The sequence below is a fragment of the Triticum aestivum genome, chromosome 3D (genome assembly GCF_018294505.1).
Source record: "Triticum aestivum cultivar Chinese Spring chromosome 3D, IWGSC CS RefSeq v2.1, whole genome shotgun sequence".
Taxonomy (NCBI): Eukaryota; Viridiplantae; Streptophyta; class Magnoliopsida; order Poales; family Poaceae; genus Triticum; species Triticum aestivum.
The window spans coordinates 245698947-245706908 of NC_057802.1; positions in this window are offsets into that span (position 1 = coordinate 245698947).

Consider the following 7962-nt stretch of genomic DNA (forward strand, 5'->3'; position numbering starts at 1 on the left):
CTAAGGACATTCTCCTGCAGCCAAGCTTGTAGGCACGATGAAGATATTGGTGTTCTATATTCTCAATGGCATCAGCTTCAATGCTCAAGATTTCTTCATCAGGCAACTTGCTGCATATGGAATTGATCTATTTGGCTTGAAGTTTTATGCTCCATGGGTGATGCGCTTAATCAAGCTTCACTCCTCTGTCAACTATCAGCCCTCTGCGCGCAACCATCTTATCTTCTTGCCTGAGCTAGATATGTTTGTCGAAGCCATCTACCCTGAGCCTGCCAAGGAGCCACTTTATCTTCATAATGTTTATCGCCAAAGCTTCTCGCAACCAATTGCAGGAGTTCTTGTTGCAACTCGTGTTTATCCTCTGGCTGGAAATACACATGCACCTCATCATGCAACTACTGAAGCCACTGAAAGCACCATTGCTCAAAGGCCTCGGAAGCGATCTCGTGTACTCAATGACCGGGAGCTTCTTGTGGCCTTGCATCAGAAACAGGATAAGCACCATGACTGGCTGAAGCATCAGATGCAGAGCCTCTTGGTGGATGTTAATAGCATTCGCAATCTTGCCACCAAGAATGCATTCGTATCACATGAAGCATGTCGGAGGTCCTGGAAGAGTCTGACATTGCTAAGCTCCGAAGACGATCTTCGCGAAGATGGCTTCACAGAGCACTACAAGTTTGATTCCACGCCTCCCCGGAATGCCGTCTTGCGTCGTACTCCTTCCTTAGCTTGGAGATATCCATGATGCTAATGATATGCAGAGCCATAAGCTTGGGGATGCTATGTTTGATGAAGATGATATTTTTAGTCCCCCAAGTTTTGATGAGAATATCTATTATGATGATATCATGCCTCCTATTTATGATGATTATATTGATGAAAGTGGGTTTGGAAGAGTGTCAACTCTAGGTAATGATCCCACTATTTTGGAGGGTGTTGAATCTTATTGTAATAATGATAAAAGTGGATTTGGTGAGGTCATGACTTTATTTAATGATGATTCCACTATTTTGGAAGAGGTTTCAATTGACTTTAATAAAAAATGCTATCTATACGATTATTGTAATGATATGTATGCTATAAAGAGTAATGATATCCATGAAACTTGTCATCATGATTTTAATGCTCAGATTGATTATGTGAATCAAGTGTCATATGATAGTTATTTCACTGAGTTTGCTCCCTGTAAGTGCATCTAGTGCCACCCCTAGTTGGTTTTGGAGTACTGACGACAAACTTGGTTGAGGGACTAATGTGTTTGTGAGAATTGCGGGATAACACAGGTAGTAGTCCCTCATTGATTCGGTTTACCTACCGGAGATGACCCCTAAAAATGTGTGAAGACATTGAAGACAATGGTGGTCTGTGAAGATATTCACAACGAAGATTATGACTAGAGAAGACATTCACATGAAGACTATGGAGTGCAAAGACATAGTTGTTTCGTAGCTTCCTTTTCTTCTTTGTTGAGTCATAGGAACCACCATACTGTTAAGTGGGGTCCAAGTGAACAAAGTCAGAGTGACTGAAGTGATGCTCAACCAAATCCTATGTCTTCGAGCGAAGACAATGAGAGCAAATCTTATCCAGAGCTCCATGAGTCAGCTTTACTTGTAGCCCAAGTCAAGCTGTCGCGTGTGTTTGAAATCTGACCGTTGGACACGTGTCAGTTCCTTAGTGACCCAGGGTCATTTCGGACAAATCAGATCGGGTTGCCTCCTGGCTATAAATAGCCCACCCCCTACACCATAAATTGGTGGCTGCTCAAAGTTAGTGCACGGCTTTTGTCGTTTGAGAGCAACCCACCTCCGAAGCATTTGAGAGAGAGATCCTTGCGAGGACAAAGCCCAAAACACCCAGAGCCAAAGAGTGTTAGGCATCACTGAAGTCTTTCTGTCCGCGTGATCTGAAGACTGATTACACTTGAGGACTGTGAATCCTCCAGCCGGTTAGGCGTCGCGTTCTGAGCATCCAAGAGTCATTATGGATTGCCGGTGAACGAAGTCTGTGAAGGTTTGGGAGTCTACCTTGAAGACTTACCAGAGTGCTTGGGCGAGGACTAGGTGTCCTTAGCTCAAGGGGAATAAGGTGAAGACCCGGTCTTCTGAGTTGAATCTCAGCCTCCCTAACTAGACATACAGTTGTCACAGCAACTGGAACCGGTCCAACAAATCCTTGTCCTCTCCAAGCAACTGGTTCTATCACTTCCCTCTCTTTACTTACTGTTTGTCTTCATGAAGTCATTGCCTGCTTGTATGATCTGATTGACTTCACTGTGTGAAGACTGTTGTTGTTTGGCTTCATACTATCTTCCATCCTGATCCATACTGCCTAGCTGCTAATAATCTTCGTGCTTCCACTTCATTACTTACATGTCTATGGCTTGTCTAGTGTAGTCTTCCTTCCGCTGCATATCTATAGGTTCATTTCTATTGTCTGTCTTCGAAACTCCCATATTTTGAAGACTTTCATAAAAAATCGCTTATTCACCCCACCTCTAGTCGATAACTAGCACTTTCACTCCCACTACTATTCATGAGAATAAATTTGCTTATGTGGAGAGTAATAAAATTTCTATGCTTGTAGATCATGAAAAGAATGCTTTATGTGATAGTTATATTGTTGAATTCATTCATGGTGCTACTGAAAATTATTATGAGAGAGGAACTTATGCTTATATACATCTCAATAATATCAAGTTTCCTCTCTCTATGTGTTGAACTCCAATGGAGTCTCCTCTCTCTCAAGAGAAATCCCATAAGGGGAGGTACATGAGCTAAGCTCTAATGTCTAGATCTATTCGTAACTTTCCTTAAATGGAGGAGGAGGAGTATATATAGGTACAAGGCATGAAGGGGTAAGGAGGGATGAAATGGGGATACAAGGGCAAATCCCAACAGTAACACACACACAGCCCCGTGTGCACGAGGTAAGTGGATGCTACCTCTTGACCATGCGTTGGTTTTCCCTTGAAGAGGAAAGGGTGATGCAGCAAAGCAGCGTAAGTATTTCCCTCGGTTTTTTAGAACCAAGGTATCAATCCAGTAGGAGATTACACGCAAGTCACCTAGTACCTGCACAAACAATCAAGAACCTTGCAACCAACGCGATAAAGGGGTTGTCAATCCCTTCATAGTCACTCGCAAAAGTGAGATCTAATAAAGATAGTAAATTAAATATTTTTGGTATTTTTGTTGTATAGATTGGAAAGTAAATATTGCAAAATAAAATAAATATGAAACTAGAATTATAGATCGGAAACTTATATGATGTAAAATAGACCCGGGGGCCATAGGTTTCACTAGTGGCTTCTCTCATGATAGCATGTATTACGGTGGGTGAACAAATTACTGCTGAGCAATTGATAGAAAAGTGCATAGTTATGAGAATATCCAGGAAATGATCATAAATATAGTCATCACGTCTGTGTCAAGTAGACCGAAACGATTCTGCATCTACTACTATTACTCCACACATCGACTGCTATCCAGCATGCATCTAGAGTATTAAGTTCATAAGAACAGAGTAACGCATTAAGCAAGATGACATGATGTAGAGGGATAAACTCAAGCAATATGATATAAACCCCATCTTTTTATCCTCGATGCAACAATACAATACGTGCCTTGTTGCCCCTACTGTCACTGGGAAAGGACACCGCAAGATTTAACCCAAAGCTAAGCACTTCTCCCATTGCAAGAAAGAACAATCTAGTAGGCCAAACTAAACCGATAATTCGAAGAGACTTGCAAAGATATCAAATCATGCATATAAGAATTCAGAGAAGAACCAAATATTATTCATAGATAATCTTGATCATAAATCCACAATTCATCGGATCTCGGCAAACACACTGCAAAAAGTATTACATCGAATAGATCTCCAAGAACATCGAGGAGAACTTTGTATTGAGAATCAAAGAGAGAGAAGAAGCCATCTAGCTAATAACTATGGACCCGAAGGTCCATGGTAAACTACTCACGCTTCATCGGAGAGGCTATGGTGTTGACGTAGAAGCCCTCCGTGATCGATTCCCCCTCCGGCAGATCGCCGAAAAAGGCCCCAAGATGGGATCTCACGGGTACAGAAGGTTGCGCGGTGGGAAAGTGGTTTCGTGGCTCTCCCTGATGGTTTTAGGGTATAAGAGTATATATAGGCGAAAGAAGTACGTTGGTGGAGCTCCGTGGGGCCCACGAGGGTGGGGGGCGCGCCCTCCTGCCTCGTTGCCGCCTCACGGAGTTCCAGACTTCAACTCCAAGTCTTCTGGATTGCGTTTGTTCCAAGAAAGATCCTCGCGAAGGTTTCATTCCGTTTGGTATTCCTTTTCTGCAAAACACTGAAATAGGCAAAAAAAACAGAAACTGGCACTGGGCCTTCGGTTAATAGGTTAGTCCCAAAAATAATATAAAAGAGCATATTAAAGCCCATTAAACATCCAAAACAGATAATATAATAGCATGGAACAATCAAAAATTATAGATACGTTGGAGACGTATCAAGCATCCCAAAGCTTAATTCCTGCTCGTCCTCGAGTAGGTAAATGATAAAAATAGAAATTTTGATGTGGAATGCTACCTAACATAATTTTCAATGTATTTCTCTTTATTGTGGCATGAATGTTCATCCATAAGATTCAAAATAAAAGTTTAATATTGACATAAAAAACAATAATACTTCAAGGATACTAATAAAGCAATCATGTCTTCTCAAAATAACATGGCCAAAGAAAGTTATCCCCACAAAATCATATAGTCTGGCTATGCTCTATCTTCCTCACACAAATTATTTAATCATGCACAACCCCGATGACAAGCCAAGAAATTGTTTCATACTTTTGATGTTCTCAAACTTTTTCAATCTTCACGCAATACATGAGTGTGAGCCATGGACATAGCACTATAGGTGGAATAGAAAGGTGGTTGTGGAGAAGACAAAAAGGAGAAGATAGTCTCACATCAACTAGGCATATCAACGGGCTATGGAGATGCCCATCAATAGATATCAATGTGAGTGAGTAGGAATTGCCATGCAACGGATGCACTAGAGCTATAAGTGTATGAAAGCTCAACAAAAGAAACTAAGTGGGTGTGCATCCAACTTGCTTGCTCACGAAGACCTAGGGCAATTTGAGGAAGCCCATCATTGGAATATACAAGCCAAGTTCTATAATGAAAAATTTCCCACTAGTATATGAAAGTGACAACATAGGAGACTCTCTATCATGAAGATCATAGTGCTACTTTGAAGCACAAGTGTGGTAAAAGGATAGTAGCATTGCCCCTTCTCTCTTTTTCTCTCATTTTTTATTTTGTTTGGGCCTTTCTCTTTTCTTTTTTTATGGCCTCTTTTTTTCGTCCGGAGTCTCATCCCGACTTGTGGGGGAATCATAGTCTCCATCATCCTTTCCTCACTGGGACAATGCTCTAATAAAGATCATCACACTTTTATTTACTTACAACTCAATACTTAGAACAAAATATGACTATGTGAATGCCTTCGGCGGTGTACCGGGATGTGCAATGATTCAAGAGTGACATGTATGAAAAAATATGACCGGTGGCTTTGCCACAAATACGATGTCAACTACATGGTCATGCAAAGCAGCATGACAATGATGGAGCATGTCATAATAAACGGAACGGTGGAAAGTTGCATGGCAATATATCTCGGAATGGCTATGGAAATGCCATAATAGGTAGGTATGGTGGCTGTTTTGAGGAAGGTATATGGTGGGTGTATGATACCGGCGTAAGTTGTCCGGTATTAGAGAGGCTAGCAATGGTGGAAGGGTGAGAGAGCGTATAATCCATGGACTCAACATTAGTCGTAAAGAACTCACATACTTATTGCAAAAATCTATTAGTTATCAAAACGAAGTACTACGCGCATGCTCCTAGGGGAATAGATTGGTAGGAAAAGACCATCGCTCGTCCCCGACCACCACTCATAAGGAAGACAATCAATAAATAAATCATGCTCCGACTTCATCACATAACGGTTCACCATACGTGCATGCTACGGGAATCACAAACTTTAACACAAGTATCTCTCAAATTCACAACTACTCAACTAGCATGACTCTAATATCACCATCTTCATATCTCAAAACAATCATAATGAATCAAACTTCTCATAGTATTCAATGCACTTTATATGATAGTTTTTATTATACCCATCTTGGATGCTCATCATATTAGGACTAACTTTATGGCCAAAGCAAATTACCATGCTGTTCTAAAAGACTCTCAAAATAATATAAGTGAAGCATGAGAGATCAATAATTTCTATAAAATAAAACCACCACCGCGCTTTAAAAAGATATAAGTGAAGCACTAGAGCAAAATTATCTAGCTCAAAAGATATAAGTGAAGCACATAGAGTATTCTAATAAATTCCGATTCATGCGTGTCTCTCCAAAAGGTCTGTACAGCAAGGATGATTGTGGTAAACTAAAAATCAAAGACTCAAATCATACAAGACGCTCCAAGCAAAACACATATCATGTGGTGAATAAAAATATAGCCTCAAGTAAAGTTACCGATAGACGAAGACGAAAGAGGGGATGCCTTGTGGGGCATCCCCAAGCTTAGGCTTTTGGTTGTCCTTGAATTTTACCTTGGGGTGCCCTGGGCATCCCCAAGCTTAGGCTCTTGCCACTCCTTATTCCAAAATCCATCAAATCTTTACTCAAAACTTGAAAACTTCACAACACAAAACTTAAACAGAAAATCTCATGAGCTCCGTTAGTATAAGAAAATAAACCACCACTTTAAGGTACTGTAATGAACTCATTATTTATTTATATTGGCGTTAAACCTACTATATTCCAACTTCCCTATGATTCATACCCCCGATACTACTCATAGATTCATCAAAACAAGGAAACAACACACGAAAAACAGAATCTGTCAAAACAGAACAGTCTGTAGCAATCTGTATCAAACGAATACTTATGGAACTCCAAAAATTCTGAAATAAATTAGTGGACGTGAGTAATTTTTCTATTAATCATCTGCAAAAAGAATCAACCTAAAAGCACTCTCCAGTAAAAAATGGCATCTAATCTCGTGAGCGCAAAAGTTTTTGTTTTTTACAGCAAGATCGCAAAGACTTCACCCATGTCTTCCCAAAGGTTCTACTTGGCACAAACACTAAGTAAAACATAAAACCACATCTAAACAGAGGCTAGATGAATTATTTATTACTAAATAGGAACAAAAAGCAAAGAATAAAAATAAAATTGGTTTGCCTCCCAACAAGCGCTATCGTTTAACGCCCCTAGCTAGGCATAAAGACAACAATAGATCTAGGTATTGCTATCTTCGGTATGCAATCCATAAGTGGCTCTCATAATTGATTCATAAGGCAATTTAATTTTCTTTCTAGGGAAGTGTTCCATGCCTTTCCTTAACGGAAATTGAAATCTAATATTTCCTTCTTTCATGTCAATAATTGCACCAATCGTTCTAAGGAAAGGTCTACCAAGAATAATAGGACATGTAAGATTGCAATCTATATCAAGAACAATGAAATCTACGGGCACATAATTTCTATTTGCAACAATAAGAACATCATTAATCCTCCCCATAGGTTTCTTAATGGTGGAATCCGCAAGATGCAAATTTAAAGAACAATCATCAAATTCACGGAAACCTAGCACATCGCACAAAGTTTTTGGGATCGTGGAAACACTAGCACCCAAATCACATAAAGCATAGCATTCATGATCTTTAATCTTAATTTTAATAGTGGGTTCCCGCTCATCATAAAGTTTTCTAGGGATAGAAACTTCTAGTTCAAGCTTTTCTTCATAAGATTGCATTAAAGCATCAATGATATGTTTAGTGAAAGCTTTATTTTGATTATAAGCATGAGGAGAATTCAACACAGATTGCAACAAGGAAATACAATCTATCAAAGAGCAATTATCATAATTAAATTCCTTGAAATCCAAAATAG